This window comes from Muntiacus reevesi, chromosome 15 (assembly GCF_963930625.1).
Source record: "Muntiacus reevesi chromosome 15, mMunRee1.1, whole genome shotgun sequence".
Taxonomy (NCBI): domain Eukaryota; kingdom Metazoa; phylum Chordata; class Mammalia; order Artiodactyla; family Cervidae; genus Muntiacus; species Muntiacus reevesi.
In genome coordinates this window covers 51,358,709-51,376,177 of record NC_089263.1, presented here as the reverse complement: position 1 = coordinate 51,376,177, position 17,469 = coordinate 51,358,709, and positions in this window count along the sequence as shown.

Genomic DNA, 17,469 nt, shown 5'->3' with positions numbered 1-17,469 from the left:
TTTCGGGTATATGTCTTCCCTGGTGGCTCAGATGGTAAAGAATCTGCCTGCAATGTGAGAGACCTGGGTTCAATCCCTAGATCAGGAAGATCCCCTGGAGGAGGGCATGACAACCCACTCCAGTATTCTTGCCTGGAGAATCCCATGGACAGAGAAGCCTGGTGGGCTACAGTTCATGGGGTCGCAAACTGAGCTTATGGGGTCAAGAACTGCTCAGACGTGGCAGAGTGACTAAGCAGAGCACCCAAAGTGTAGTTGCTGGATCGTATGTGTTACTCGCTCAGTCATGTCTGATTCTTTGTGACCCCATGGACTGTAGCCCGCCAGGCTCCTCTGTCCATGGAATTCTCCAGGCAAGAATACTGAGTGGGTTGCCATGTCCTTCTCCAGGGGATCTTCCCAACCCAGGGATTGAACCCAGTTCTCCTGCATTGCAGGCAGATTCTTTACCATTTGAGCTACCTGGGAAGCCCGGATCATATAGTAGTTGTATTTAAAATTTTTGAATAACCACCATGTTGTACTCCATAGCAGGTGCATCATTTTACATTCATTAACATTGCACAGGGTCTCCAATTTTTCTACATCGTCACCAATATTTGTTACTTTCTATTTTTTTTTAATAATAGTCATCTTTGAGTATTAGGTAATATTTCATTGTGTTTTTGATTTGCATTTCCCTAATAGTTAGTGCTGTTGAATATCTTTTCTTGTGCTTATTGGTTATTTGTATATTTTCTTGAGGGGGGGAAATGTCTAAGTGCTTTGCCCATTTTTTAATCTATTTGTTTTTTGTCATTGTTGTAGGAATTTTTAAAAATATATTCTGAGTATTAATCCCTTGTTATGATTTGTAAATGTTTTCTCCCATTCCATGGGTTGCCTTTTCACTTTGTGTCCCTTGATGCACAGAAATCTATCCTTCTTTTAAATGGATATATTAGCACCTGAATTGGCTGTTCATCTGGATGGAAATGCTGTGTTCTGTTAAATAGCTCCACAAATCTCTGAGAAGTCAAGCCTCTTTGGTTGCTGTTGTTTCAGTTCCCCATCATCTCCATTGCAATTAGCACGTCATGTTATGTGAGCACATCTCCTGCTATCAACCTTGACTTCCAGAGGAGAACCACTCTTAAATTCCTTAGTGATTCTGATACCTCTCTTACCAACATATTCCTGGCCTTGTTGATTGATGTGGACACTAGACGCTCTCTTTTGGGTGTTCTGTCTTTACATAAAATATCCTTCTAAGCATGACCACTTTTCTTAGCCATTTAGAAAATGGCTGTCAGACATAGCAACTCAGGCATTTCAGCTTTCTTTAGCATGCATTGGTTTCCTGAGTCTTCTAAGAGTCACTCTAGCAAAAAATTTGCCCTGTCACTGGAGTCCTTACCAGAGTGTTAAATCCTGTGTACCTAGAGCATGCCCCAAGTCAATGAACTCTTGCATACTCAGTCATAAGTTCTGAAACCCTTGATCAGGCACTCTCCATATGCAATTCCATTGATACTCTTAATTCTTCCTGGTCATGTTAGCCAATTATTGCAGCTCCTTCAGGGTATATATAATCTGTCTATTTCTTACCAAGCCTAGCATTTTCCACAGTTGGGTTACACTAGGATTTAAATCTGTTTATCAAATGGCATCCAGGAGAGGAGGCAGGGGCAGCTCTTGATTGGGTGCCTGTAATATTGTGGGAAGGAGACCTCTACATTGTTTTCCACATAGGGAGTGTGCTAACTCTTGTTTTAAAAGAAGTTTATTTATTTATTTTTGGTTGTTTCAATCTTTTAAAAAATTTGTAAGTGGAAGTATAGTTGATATACAACATTATATGTTATAGGTATACAGTATAGTAATTCATAATTTTTAAAAGTTATACTCCATTTATAGTTATTATAAAATATAATAATATATATTACACTAATATATTATAAAATATAATAATTAGCTATAGTCTTTGTGTTATACAATATACTCTTATAGATTATTTTATACATAATAGTTTGTACCTCTTAATTACCTACCCCATATTGCCCCTCCCACTTCAGTAATCACTAGTATGTTCTCTCTATCTGTGAGTCTGTTTCTTTTTTGCTACATTCACTAGTTTGTTGTATTTTTTAGATTCTACTTGTAAGTGATGTCATAGAATATTTGTCTTTCTCTGTCTGACTTATTTCAGTTAATACCCTTGAAATCCATCCATGTTGTTGCAAATGGCAAATTTCATTCTTTTTTATGGCTGAATAGTATTCTATTGTATATATACATTTGTGCTGTGCTGTGCTCAGTCATGTCTGACTCTTTGTGACCCCTTGGACTGTAGCCTACCAGGCTCCTCTGTTCATGGGGATTCTCCAAGCAAGAATACTGGGGTGGGTTGCCATGCCCTTCTCCAGGGGATCTTCCCAACCCAGGGATCGAACTGGGGTCTCCTTTGCAGGTGGATTCTTTACCAGCTGAGCTACCAGGGAAGCCCCTATATATACATGTATATGTATATTATATGTACTGTATATAATATGTATGTATAAGCACATACATATTTTATATGTACTATATATATAACATATATATATATAAAAAATCTCCATTCATCTGTTGATAGACACTTAGATTGCTTCCATACCTTGATAATTGTAAGTAATGCTGCTAAGAACATCGAGGTACATGTATCTTTTTAAATTAGTGTTTTTTTCTTTCATTTTATCATTTTATATATTAATTTATTTAAAATGTTTTATTTTATATTGTAGTATAGTTGATTAACAGTGTTAATTAACAGTTCTCCACTTTGTGCACATAGCTATACAGAATTCATAGCATTTTCTGCCTCCAACTTCTAGCTATGTATTTCTAATATTTTAGACCTCTTGTGATAGAATGATTCTAATCTATGAAATTAGAACTTTAAAAAGATTATTTATATGGCTGAGCCAGGCTTTAGCTGCTGCACTCAGGATCTTTGATCTGCATTGTGGCATGTGGGATCTTCAGTTGCAGCTTGTGGAGTCTAGTTCCCTGACCAGGTATCGAACCTGGTCCCCTGCATTGGGAGTTTGGAGTCTTAGGCACTGCATCACCAGGGAAGTCCTGAAATTAGAACTTTTTGTATTTTTATTATTTTAAACAGTTCCAAAGATATTCTGAAATTTAGGAGAGTTGTATTGGAAGATATGGGTCTCCAATATTTAACTCAGAATATTTAAAAATAAACTCCAGTAGTAGTTTTGTATCTAGAGTAGTGTTCCAAAGATAGTTTAAATAATCATATAATATTTAAATAGTAAAATATGTAAACATAGCAAAATATTATTTATATAGATATAAATATTGCATATATTATATATATTATAATTGCCAAAGATTTTACCCATTGAATTACTTTATTTACAAGCTAAATTCAGAATATGATTTAAAGAATTGAAGTAATTTAAAAATATTTTAAATTTAAAAATATTATTTTTAAATATTATTTTATTGAAGTATAGTTTGCAATATTATTTTTGTTTCAGGTGTACAATTTCTCTGATTCAGTATTTTAATAGATTATACCACATTTATAGTTATTATGAAATGTTGACTATATTTTTTGTACCATGCAATATATCCTTGTATCTTATTTGTTTTATACATAGCAGTTTGTAACCCCTTAATCCCCTGCCTCTATCTTGCCTCTTCCTTCTTCCCTGCTGGTAGCCATTTAGTTTGTCTTTTACACCTGTGAGTCTGTTTCTGTTTTGTTATACTCATTTGTTTACTTTTTAGATTCCACATATAAATGATATCATATAGCATTTGTCTTTGACTTTAAGCATAATGCTTTCCAGGTCTGTCTATGTTGTCGCAAATGGCCAAATTTTACTTTTTTATGGCTAATAGTCTACCGTATGCATGTGTGGAGATATATATCTATATATATCACATTTTCTTTATCCATTTGTCTGTTGATGGACACTTGGGTTGCTTCCATATATTGGCAAATGTATAATGCTGCTATGAAGAGTGGGAGTGTGTGTATCTTTTTGATTAGTGTTTTCATTTTCTTTGGATATATATACCCAGCAGTGGAATTACTGGATTGTATGGTATTTCTACTTTAAGTTTTTTGAGAAAGCTCCCTACTGTTTTTCAGTGACTGTACCAATTAACATCCCACCAGTGGTGTACAGTGGTTCTCCTTTCTCTACATCCTTGCCAACGTTTGCTATTTGTGTTCTTTTTGATGATAGCCATTCTGACAGGTGTGAAGGGAAATCTCATTGTATTTCTAATTTCTCTGATGGTTAACAATGTTGAGCATTTTTCTCATGTGCTTGTTGGCCATCTGAATGTCCTCTTTGGAAAAAATGTCTATTTAGGTCCTCTGCCCATCTTAAAATTGTTTTTTTCTTTTTTTTTTTATGTTGAGTTTTATGAACTGTTTTGTTTTTTAATATAATCCCCTATTAGTCATACCATGTGCAAATAGTTTTTTACTTTCAGTATGTTTCCTTTTCATTTTGTTGATGGTTTCTTTTGCTATGCAAAAGCGTTTAAATTTAATCAGGTTCCCCCCCGCCCCCCACCTTTTTTGCATTTATTTCCTTTGCTTGATATGTCCTGATGTGGGTCTGTTTGGGTTCATCTTGTTTGGAACTGTCTGTGTTTCCTGTACCTGAATAAATGTTTCCTTCTTCTGTTTCAGGATGTTTTAGTCATAATTTCATCGAATACATTTTCAGCTCCTTTCGCTTTGTTTTCTCCTCTTGGGACCCCTATGATATAAATGTTGATATGCTTGATGTTGTCCCAGAGGCCCATTAAACTGACATTATTTTTTAAATTTGTTTTTCTTTTTGCTCTTCTGATTGATGATTTCATTATTCTACCTTTCAGATCACTTATCCTTTCTCCAGTATCACCTGGTCTGAGGTTAATTCCTCCTAGTGTGTTCTTCAGTTTATTTGGTGTATTCTTCAGTTCTGTCTGGTTCTTTTTAAATTTTCCAGTTCCTTGTTAAAATCCTTCTTGTGCTCATCTATTCTTTTCCCAAGATCAGTTAGCTTTCTTTTAAAAAAAATTTTTTTCCATTTATTTTTATTAGTTGGAGGCTAATTAATTTACAATATTGTAGTGGTTTTTTGTCATACATTGACATGAATCAGCCATGGGTTTACATGTATTCCCCATCCCGATCCCCCCCCGCCCCCACCTCCCTCTTCACCCGATTCCTCTGGGTCTTCCCAGTGCACCAGCCCCGAGCACTTGTCTCATGCATCCCACCTGGGCTGGTGAGCTTTCTTATTACTAATGCTTTGTATTCTTTACCTAGTAAATTATCTCTGTCTTATTGGTTTTCAGTTTTTTTTCTTGTTTTTTCATTTGAAACAAATTTATGCCTTCCCTTTTGCTTAACTTTCTCTGTTTCTATGAATTTATGTGAAACTGTTACCTATCTTGGTCTTTAAGGGGTGTTCTTTTGCATTATAGCAGCATTCCCGTGCAGTCTGCATGTGCCCAGTGACTTTGGTGGGAGAGCTGGATCTCAACTAAGCATAAGCTGCATCTTCGTACAGTGTGTGCTTGCACCTATCTCCTTAGTAGGAGGTGGCACCAGAGGTGGAGGGGTTAGATCCGGGGCTTCCTCTCTGCTTAGTGGCCAGCATCACTCAGGCAGGGGCAGGGTTGGGTCCCCAACTGCTGGAGCAGAAGCCCTGAGGTTTGGGTCTGAGCTGGTTCTCTTCTCTGCTTTCCTAGCTTTGGCACCTTCAGCCCAGAGGAGAGCAGTACTGAGCAAGAAGTTTTGGAGTAGGTGCTTGGTGTGGACTGGGGTATGTGCTGGGGTGCTTCTGGCACCAGTCACCATTCTGGACCACTCCTGATTTGCTGTCTCTGCAAATGTTAATAATAGCTAACCTCATACTGCTCAGATGCCATTCCAGGTGGGAGCCAGCTCTACCCCTCAAAACTGCACTTTGCTTGGCTGCAGCAGCCTTTGCCCTGGTGTGGAGCTGTGTCATGGAGCAAGATGGGCCACAGCGTGTGCTCGGCTCAGGCTGGGGCATGTGCTCTGATGGTCACAGGAAACTGAGATGGGGTCCTGGGCAGCTTCAATCTGCTTCTTCTGCCTTGTTTTGGGAGTAATCTAGTGTGTGAATGCTTTTCACGAGTGGAGACTAGGTTTCTTACAGCTATCAGTCTCACTGGTTTTCAAACCAACTAAGGGCATTTGGCCTACTAGTGTTGGACCCCAGGGGTGGGCTGCACAAATATGTAGTTCATACCACTCACTCCCCAGGGAAGATCTCTAAGACTGTGTAACTCCCCTCCTCTTCTCTGTTCCCTGCCAGGGGCCCAGGTCCCAAACTTACCACTTTTCTTCCCGACCTATCTGACTCCGTGTGAATTTTTCTTACAGCCTTGGTTATATGAGTTTTTGTGCGAGTCTCCAGTCTGTTATTAGTGAGAATTGCTCCACATGTAGATGTCTTTTTGATGTGTTCATGGGGAAAACTCTTCCAAAGTAATTCATCTTTTAAAAGGGAACCGAAAAATCTCACTCTTGCAACATGAGTTTTTAAGTATTCAAGTATTACTTAAAAATCTGTTCATTATCACTTAACATATTTGCATGTGAGAGATGAAATTTAAGTGCAAGCCTTCCTGTTAAGCTACTTGTTATCTTCTGATTACCTTTCTAATACCAGCCACCTTCATGCTCATAGTTTTAATATTCAGAATAATATATCTGAACTTGTAAAGATATCCTGATGTTAAAATCTTACATTGTTACTTTAGGTCAGGGTTTCTCAAATTGCTGTTATTAGAATTAGCCTGGAACACTTGTTAAGAATAAAGCTTACCCCCTCCCCCTTCAGCATCACCAGATGGTGAGGTCTAGCAAACTATTTTTCAGTGTCCTGATGTTTTTTATCCTTAGGCAATTTTGAGAAATTGCTTAATACCAATGATATTTACATTGAGTACACCTGAGGAACTTATTAAATGTGTATTTCTGGTTTCCACCCCTAGGTACCCAGATTTTAAAAGATGTGAGTGGTCCATTGACCAACCCTGGAAAAACAGGGACTTAGGAGGGTCAGCATCAAAGTTCTTGATCAGCAAAGTGCAGTCTGTGGTCATCAGTGACTGACAGGTTGTGGAGCTTGGAAAGCCCAGAGGGCAGGCAAATGCTGAGAGGACATAGTAGGAAAGAACCTCAAGCCAGGAATCATGGCATTTAGATCAACTATGTCACTAGAACAAATCTCAGAACTTGAGAACAAGAGCCTGACTTTAACATGAAGTCCATCTGAATCAAGGTGCAATTTGTATGCCTGTTGGCATACAGAGTAGACACTTATAGGCCTGGACTTGCAGGGTGAGCAGTAGAATAATTATAACTGGTTAGGAAATAAATAGCTATAATTATAAGGAGGTGCTGATACTGGTTGAAGAGAGAGGGAGGGAGCTATACTTGTCAATGATTTCTGATAATCTAGACTTCCTTAATAAAAAAATACCTCATTTTGCAACACTTCCTCAAAGAGCGGTCCTTCAGATTGCTCACCTAAGCATCACAGAGCGTGGGGCCAGGTTATTTGTTACAAGTTCAGGCTTCTGGGTCCTACCTTAAATTAAAAAATCTGTAGGAGTTGAGACTGGCATTTTAAATAAGTTCTTAATGATTCTTATAGATACTTGAAGTTTAAAAAATCATGACCTTATCAGAGGCTCTGAAGCCTGAAATATGTCTACACAGGCATTTTACCTGGTAAAAATACAAACCCATTGGGAAGAATAATATATTAAACACACTATCAGACATTAAATGATTTACCTTTCTGGAGAAAAAAGGAGCTGAGATAAGAATTTGATTGAGGAAGGGGGAGGAGGAAGTAAGTGAAAAGCAACGGCAAAGAAACTTTCCTGGTTGGGTCTACCTGAGTCAGGTTTACTTTTGAAGAGGGGAGAAACATTCAGATAGATGGGACTTGTGGAGGCTTTGAAGATGGACTCCAGCAGTACCTTTAGCCCAGAAGCATTGTGGTGTGGCTGGAGCCAATCAGCAGGGTGTTTCTATAGTAAATTGAGGAGATGTTTTACGGGAGACTATAAATATTCTCCCTGAAAACTTAGGGATTTACTTTGGTGTTTTTAAGAGTTCCTTAAATAGTTCTTATAGTTCTATTATTGATTACTTTAAGGATCCCTGGAACCTATCATGTTTTGCAGGGTATTCCTTTTCTAGTGACAGGTTCTTTTGAAAGAAATATTCTGGAAAGAAGAAAGGATTTTAAAATTCAGATCCCAGAGTTTTGGACCTATTCTGTAAGCAAGCACCAATCCTTTTTCTAAATCTAGCCTCATAAACAACCATCAGACTTTAATTTGTCCTCTTGAATGTACGTAACATTCTCAGCAATGTCTGGTTCACTTCTCATTATAAATTATTAAATTAATATTTTGGGTTAGGAATAACTCTGATATGTGTTTGAATCTAGTGGGCATGAACCTAAGGACTCATCACTATATTTATATAGTGTATGCATCTTTAAATTAGAATCATATTTTCTCAGGCTCTATTTTCTAAATAAGAATATCATTTGCTTTTAGTTTCTTCTTATGTAGTAGACTCACTATTTTTCTCCCCCTTGGAATTTTTTCTGGCTTTTGAGCTGTGGGGACCAGATGAGCAGTTTTTGGCATGAGGAAAATTATAATTTCTCTCTTATTGAAAGTCATTTTTTGATGGTAGACTACGTTTAGTTTTGTTTTGAAAAGTCCCTGGTTGTGTGTCTTTGCATCCTCCACTTTTTATTTTATTCTTCAGCTAGCAGTGGGACTCCATGGATTTAAAAAATCAAAAGGAATGTTTTTCAGGACTTCATGTAGTGCAATTTTTAAACCTATAAATATAGTTTATGTTTATGCATGTCTTCTCAAGTTCAAATAAGAATATTTATGTAGTGTTATTTCTATACTTTCAGGAATGTATTATAGAAATTATCATTGAAGAATTCATTGTTTTTCTGACAGTAACATCTTTGCTGCATCATTCTTAGAGGAAATTTTTTTGACAGCAGTATTTGTGTTCTATGTCTGGAAATATCTATAAATTGTACTCAATTCTCTGAAAGTCTCAAAGGAAGAGTTGCTGTGATAAAGTTTTTGACATAAGTATTTCACATTTCTAGCTATGACAGCAACTTCACGATATAGAGGTAAAAAGTGAACGTGTGTGTATATTTACACACATATATATGTGTATATATATGCATATACGTGTGTCACCATCAAGCACGGATGGTGACTTCTATTTAAAGTAGATAAGAGGAAATATCTGTATTTTTTAGCTTTAGAAACACATTTCCCCCTTCAGGTGTGGTAGAAAGATAACTTTCTCACTGACCATTTATAGTTTGTGAAAACTTATGATCCCTTAACTATTGTTAGTATATATGCTTGCTGACTCTGACTTTGTAAGTGCTAAGGGGAAAGTTGAGAGAGGGGCCTTACTAACTGTTGCTGTCAATCTAAGAAAATGCCTGCTCAAGCCAGAAAGTAAATTGTTAGTGGTCTAAGATCTTGTGGACAACAGGATGCTTATGAAATATCAGGCAAATATTGAGTGGGCAAGAGTCATTAGAAAAATTTGTATTGCAGTCACACTAACATGATTCCTTGGACTGTTCAATTAGTAATTATGACAGTATAAAAATGTTAAAGTATTTTCATGTGACTTAGTATATGAAATTTAGAAATATGTGAGATTGAGAAAAAGAGTTTCAAAGATAACTGAAGGTTCTTATTTGACAACTGAGCTTGATAAACTTCTCTTTGAATTGATGACCTCAAGCCTGTAGTTGAGAAACAAGATCACAGATTAATGAAAAGACTGCTAGAAGTTTCTTAAAACAGCCTTCTTAACTTTACAGCTACTTTGTAGTATGTGAGGTAAAGTGAAAGAAAGTGAAGTTGTTCAGTCGTGTCTGACTCTTTGCGACCCCATGGACTGTACCTTCCAGGATGTTCCATCCATGGGATTTTCCAGGCAAAATTACTGGAGTAGGTTGCCATTTCCTTCTCCAGGGGATCTTCCCAACACAGGGATCGAACCTGGGTCTCCTGCATTGCAGGCGGACTCTTTACCGTCTGAACCACAAGGGGGCTCTTAACCAAAATCTTTGCTCCAAACAAGTTTATCTGACCAGGAGTTAAAGCAAGAGTCAGCCCCAAGCCTGAATCTGTAGTTTCTCTTGGCTCTTATCCCAGCTGCTGTTTGGATGCAGTACGAACTGGTAGAGGAGCATTATCTTTGGAGTCAGGCTTATGTTTGAGTCTTGGTGTCTGCCAGTTGCTAGTTCTGTGATCTTGGGAAAGCTGCTTAATCTCACCGAGTCTCAGTTTTCTTATATATATGAGGGATAATGGTACCAACTCAGGGCCAGCTATAGCAAAAGGAAAATGCCGGGCTCCTTGTTAAAAAAGCAGGAAAAAAATTGCTATTAAAGTACTGATATATAAAGTGTTTTTTCCTTTATAAAATTTTATAACTTATAAAACATAATGGTGTAATCATTGTAAGTTCATAAAGATATTTTAAATTATCAACTTGGATCTGACCTTTCATCTTTATTCTATATAATGCCAATACATATTTGCAATGTATAGTTATAAACGCAAGTATGTCTGTGTGCATGTTAAGTTGCTTCAGTCATGTCCAGCTCTTTGCGACCCTGTGGACTGTAGCCCATTAGGATCCTCTGTCCATGGAATTCTCCAGGCAAGAATACAGGAGTGAGTTGCCATGCCCTCTGCCAGGGGATCTTCCTGAGCCAGGAATCAAACCCACGTCTCTTATGTCTCCTACATTGGCAGTCAGGTTCTTTAGCATCAGAACCACCTGAGAAGCCCATAAATATAAATATAAAGGCACTTAATTTGTATGTGGAATCATTAGTATTTCATAGCGTGTACATGCATATATAGTTCATTCTTATCAGAACAGTGGGGAAAAAAGCTGCACAAAGCTAACATTTAATTTCAGTTCTTTATATGTGCATATTATACCAATACACTTTAGGTCTAACTTAGTGATGAGGAGGAAAGGTCTGAAATGAACTCAACTGTGGGTTGCCTTACCTTTCCCTTTTTCACTATGTCATGATATTTAGCGTTAGTGCTACTGGGAAGTAACATGATTAAAAAACATGATTAAAAAAGTATATGATTGGGTCTCTTTGTTGTTCATGTTTCTTAGAACACCATTATCTTCTGCTTGTGCTCCAAGCAAGGCCCCATTCAAAAGGGTAGAGCATGGACTCCGATGTATCAGTGACCCTACTGACACATATGACATAGATGTGTTGTATGGAACATGAGCACAGAATTCTGGTGGACCCACTGTGCATTGAGTTTTAGTGAGGCTCAAAGGGAAATAAGCATGTTATGGAAGCCGTGAAGGCTATGTGACTGGAGTGGCAAGTTATAGTTGACACATGCATGTATTTGTTCTGCTCATGTGCATCCCCTGTTGTCCCACTGAACTTCACTTACAAAACACATGCTCAAAATTAAAATCATTAAGAATTTCAACATGGCAACAACAGAGCTATTAAGAGAAAGGCTCTATCTGATCGCACTTGTCACATGCCCATGAAGCTGGCGCTTTACCTGCTTTGTAACATTGTAAGACTCCTAGAAGAGTACATAGGAGGTGCCAATACATGTCCTTCTGTTTTCTTATAGAAAAAAAACATTAGTTTCCTTCAGAATAGACATACATGTTAGCACGACTCAGAATCTTGATGCCCAAGGGGTGATTGGAATGACTCACATTTGACCTATTACGTTTTATAAGAGAAAGAAGCACAGCATATGTTTCAGGTTCTTGAAATCCTTCCATACATTTGTCCTGATTCAGCCACCATGATTGGCTTGGTCACTAGATTAAACAAATAAATGAATATTTGCTATGATTTTCAGGGCCTTATAAATCTTCCTCTCCCTCTCAAATCTCTCTCCACTATTCACTTGCTGCCGTGCTTCCAAGTTCGCCATCAGATATCCATTTCTCTGGGTTAAAGTGCTGTCCTATTTTAAAATGCTGTAGGTAAAACTATTGTGTAACTGAGCTTAAAGTGGTTTTGTTCAAATCGCTTAAAGTACTTAGAGAAAAGGATGACGTTTTTATGGGAAGCATTTGGCTCTGACAGTCATATTTACTCAGAACTTAGCGAAAGAAATAGATTTCTTTAGAAAGGGAGCTGGAGGAATCAGTGTTAATTCTAAGTCCCTCTATGTTCCTGTTGTCAGTTGTCAGTTGTAGGTTGTAGGTCATGTAGGACTCTCAGAACCCCGTCGGCTGTAGCCCACCAGGCTCCTCTGTCCATAAAATTCTCCAGGCAAGAACACTGGAGTGGGTTGCCATTTCCTTCTCCAGGGGATCTTCCTCACCCAGGGATAGAACCCGTATCTCCTGCATTGCAGGTGGGTTCTTTACTGCTGAGCCAGCTGGGAAGCCCTCTGTTTCCCTCAAAGGTGAACTTTGAAGAATTGTGAGTCAGATTAGAAGCTTTGTTGGAGGCAAATGCTTAGTACTAAGAAGAACTTATTAAGGCATGTCTTGGTTGTGTTAGTTAGGAGAGGACTAAAAGGAGCCTAAGTTCTAGGATTTTGGTCAAGCTACTTATCTCATTGGAGACTGGTCTGAGTGTCCTCCAAAGTGTATTCTGCCTCCCTAATATTCCAAGTAAATGCTTCTGTGTTTTTTGTCTCCTCTCTCAGCTCTTCCTGAATTTTTCCGCTTTGGACCTTCCCAAACAGGCACTCTGGCTTATTAGTGGGCAGAGTACCTAGCTGAACTTATAAATGCGATCGTTCTGTTTGGGGAAAATGTTTGAAAATGCAAATACACTTGCAAAAGTAATACATTGATCAAATAACCTCAAAATTACTATAATGTATTTTTCTGTGGGCCAGCCGCTACCTAGGGGTTTCACAATTTTTATCTCATTTATTTCTTGCTATAACCATTTGAGTTAGGTTCTTTTTCTTATTTCCATTTCACAGATAAAAGTCTGACTATACAAGGTAATATTGGATTTATTAGATAGGGTATTACTCAGTTCTTATCACAATAGTTCTGAGTAACAACCATCTCAAAAACTCAGGGTTTTACAAAGACAGACATTTATATATTTTTGCTCATGGGGCTGTGGGTTGCCTGTGGCTTTGCTGGATTTGGCTGGGATCAGTTGCATTTACATACACCCCAGTTGTCTCATTCTCCTTGGACCAGCTGCTACCTGGGGATGTTATTTTCCTCATGGAGCACAGAAGTACCAGCCAAACTATGCAAGTACAATTAAGGTCTCTGCTCATGTCACGTCCACTAACATTCAGTGACCAGAGCAAAGCCAGTATCAAAGGGGCAGGAAAGTATATTTTACCCACAGTGGGAGGTCATACGAAGTGACATGTCACATGGTACGGATGTTTAATCCTACAACAGGGGAAACTTGGGACCAATAATTCAACCAACCTTTAGTTGGAAGTAGGTACTGAGAGAATGTGAGTCACATTGGTTAGGGGCAGATGGAGACAAGGTGAACATACATGGTGCACATAGTAGCAGGTCTGGCGCTGAGCAGCAAGAGGGTCCAGACCAGGTGGAGAGCATGCCAGAAAGGACAGCAGCATCCTCTCATCTCCTTTCTCTAAGCCCAAGCCAGATTTGATTTTTACTTTGAAAATCTATTCACGGCTATTCTAGCAAATAAAGGGACTATTCAGAGAGAATAATGGCAGCATAAGACCCCAGGGTCCATTTTTGAACCATTATATTATCACTACCCAAAGGGGTATTGGGTTAAAGTTTGTGGTCACTGCTTATTCTCAGTAGATTTTATGATGCTCTTTAAAATTCTGAACTGAATCTGCTTCACTGTGGCACAAATAATATTGTATGTAGCTTTGCTTAAAAAAAAATCCCACAGCTCACAGCAATTCTTCTGTTAACAGTTGTACTTTGAATCAGAGTCTAACCATTGGTTCCTTTGGGGTTTTTATAAGACTGTTTCTGGGAAAGAGCTACTATATTATTGTCCCAGTGCCACAGAAAATGTGAAATTATAAAAAGATTAATGACATTTTCTAAACTTCTTCTCATTTGTAGGTTAGGAAGATATCCTAGCCTTTGCAGGAGAGGGGATGAGATTGGAAAAAGATGTCAGAACTAGGTGATAAAAGGCTTGTGAGATTCATGATAACAAGTTTGGACTTTATGGAAGATTACTGAGGGAAGAAAAAAGGAGAAAATGAAATGCCAAGATTGATTTTTTAGTAAGATGGCTCTGACAGCTTGGGAAGAATGGATCTGAGAGGAGACAGTGGATAGAAGGTAGGACACCAGTTAGGAATTTACTGTGAAGTTTTAGGCAAGCAGCAATAAGAGTAATCGCATTCTCCTTCTTGGGAGCACCCAATCCAGATATCCTTTTGAGACCATCTGTTCTAAACATCCTCTAGTACTTTCAGTTCTAAAACAACAAAATCCTGAGGGATTTTAGTTGGAAGTACCATCTGATTTTCAGACTGATACTGTTGAAAAGAAGGCTTCCTAAAATGCTTGGCAAAAAATAGGTGCTCACTGTTTGCTTTCATAGAAAATAATTGAATTCTATAAGCAAAGTAACTGACTGCTTGCCTTATTTCTCTTTAGTTATTGTTTATGGAATGAAAAAATATATGTCCTATAGTGTGCCCAAGAAGAAAGAAGCCTTCTTAAGACTCAAGTCTACGTAAGGGGTAAAAAGTGCCCTTGCTTTTGTTTGCTGTGGTTATTAGCTTCTTGTCTGTAAAGGCCGTGCACCACCGCTATGTCAAGGAAGGGAGGAGTGGTGTGCTGTGCAAAAGGCAGATTTGCTGTTAGCTGGTCATACACGTCTGGTGTCACACGTGAAGCCCTGCGGTGCAGGCTAAAGCAACATATTACACATCATACACAGGTCAGAGTGTGGCAGAGGGTACTGTGTAGCTGTGTAACTTCTCTATTTAATGCAGCTTTTTCAAGCGTCTGGGGCCAACCCTGAAATCTGGCAGAAAGGTCTCCTCCTGGATCCTTTAGCAATTTTTTAAAATTCCCCCCTGTTTTTTTGACTGCATCATGCATCTTGCAGGATCTTAGTTCCATGACCAGAGATTGAACCCATGTCCTGTGCAGTGGAAACAATGTCTTAACCACTGGACTGCCAAGGAAATCCTCCTTTTCCCCATTTTTTTAAAGGTAGTCCTCATTCTGGGCAGTGCCATTCAGGCTCAGTGAACTAGCTTTGCCCTGGACTCTTACCTGGATCCAATGTTCAAATGCTGCTGCTATATTGAATTAGTGTCTGCTAGAGGGTACCCACCACCTCTTCACATATAAAGACTGGGAATTGCCTCATTGGCATGGTCTCCCATTTCAAAGGGTCTCTTGTTCTTTTAAGATCTTTCTTTTTTTTGTCCCTTCATGTGACTGTGTGTTTATTTCAACTGTTCTTAAGAGTTTGACTGGCTAGTATCATTTTGGGTATTGTGGAGAGCTTTGGAACCCTGGTCAGGCCTGGGAAGTTGTAGTTGTGTTTCTGCTTTGTTACCTTGCTTCAGCCTAGTTTCAGTATCCTTTGCTAAGGAAACTAAGAACTCAGTCTTACAGAACAGAGCCCTCTACATAAGTTTCACAAAGGTTGGAAGAGTATTGGAAAACATCAACCCGATTAACCCTGCCCACATCTTTGGTTGTGCTTTGGGAAATGAAAAAGGGATTCCAACTGATGAATCTCCAAATGTCAGGTCCTCATTCAAGTAACCTCACCATTTTCTCTAACCCTGTGGCAAGACTCAAGCTCTCATCTGTGGAGCCAGGTCCTTCTCCTAAGGGCCATTTTGTCCTCACATTTATGCTGAATTATCCCAATGCGGTGTGGGTGTGGTTGTGTGTGGTGTGGGTGGTATGTGTGTGGGTGGGGTGTGGGCAACGTGTGTGGAGTGTCTGTGGTGTATGTGGATGCTGCATGGGTGGGTGTTGTGTGGGCCGTGTGTGTGTGAGAGGTGTGTGTGCGGGTGGGTGTGTGGGTGGGTGGGTGGTGGGTGGGGGGTTCCCTTGTGGCTGACGGTAAAGCATCTGCCTACAATGCGGGAGATCCGGGTTCGATCCCTGGGGTCGGGAAGATCCCCTGGAGAAGGAAATGGCAACCCACTCCAGTACTCTTGCCTGGAACATCCCATGGATGGAGGAGTGTGGTAGGCTACAGTCCATGGGGTCGCAAAGAGTCAGACATGACTGAGCGACTTCACCTGGTCTTGATCCCAGTAGCTGTCACATAAGCTGCATGGATGAGACTGCACTCTTCTGGCCCTTTGTCACTTTCCCTAAAACAGAGGTCATTGAGTATGGTATCAGGAAATAGAAAGTGAAGCTGCTGACTTCATTCTTAGTGACAACTTGTAAGTGATAGGAAAGGAGGCACCTGGGTGTCATCTTATCAAATTCTCTCCCTTATAGCCTAAAGATCTTTCCCCTCTGGTGCATTCAGATAGACATGGGTCACCTGGAAACACAGGCTGTAAGCACTCTACTTCTAGGCTAAACAAGTTCATGGCTTTAGGAGAAAAGGTTTGAAAGCATAATGGCAGAGGTTTTTTTAAACTCCTCGTTAAATATTGTCATGGGTAGAAAAGAGTAGGGGTGGGGCAGGAATCATGGATATGAGTGTATAAATGAGTGATGTTTCTGAGGCAGGACCAAATGCCTTCATGATCCATTCTTTAGGAAGTATTCGAAGTATTTACCGGCCCATTCCATTCATTAATGATAATTTTTGCTATTTCTGGAGCCAAACCAAAATACCTTTGAAGAAAGCTGTGGCCTCTCAACCAACAAGGCTAAATATTTTCAGTGTGCTTTTCCCCACTTACCTCTGAGACAAGAGTGACCATTTTGGGATTATTCACTTCAAGGCTCCTGAGAATACAGCTCAGGGTTGGGGGGACTAGTCTCAGGACGTCAGACATACTGCCTTACCCTTGGGGACTCATCAACTTTAACATTCCAAATTGTTACCCCTTCCTTACTGGGTGTGGCCCAAACCGCCAGAGGTTGGGGCTGGTACACTGGAACATTTGTATCTCTATTGCTATATTCCTCTAATAACAAATTATGTCGTATTTTTCTTCTTTACTAGTTTAAGGTTATACATTTATGACTTAGTTTATCATACTTCTCTCACTACAGTAGTAACATACATGAGTCTAGGGATGGTTATTACTGTAACTCTATAGTTCAACTCTCCCAAGCTATTGCTACTACAGTCAATTTAAAGAATAGTATAAATATGTGTTACATTTTCCCTATCTATGATGATCATCCTTTTTAGACAATGTATAAATAAAGGAAACTGTCCTTGTACTAGAAAAGGAGGCTGCAGATATCCTTGG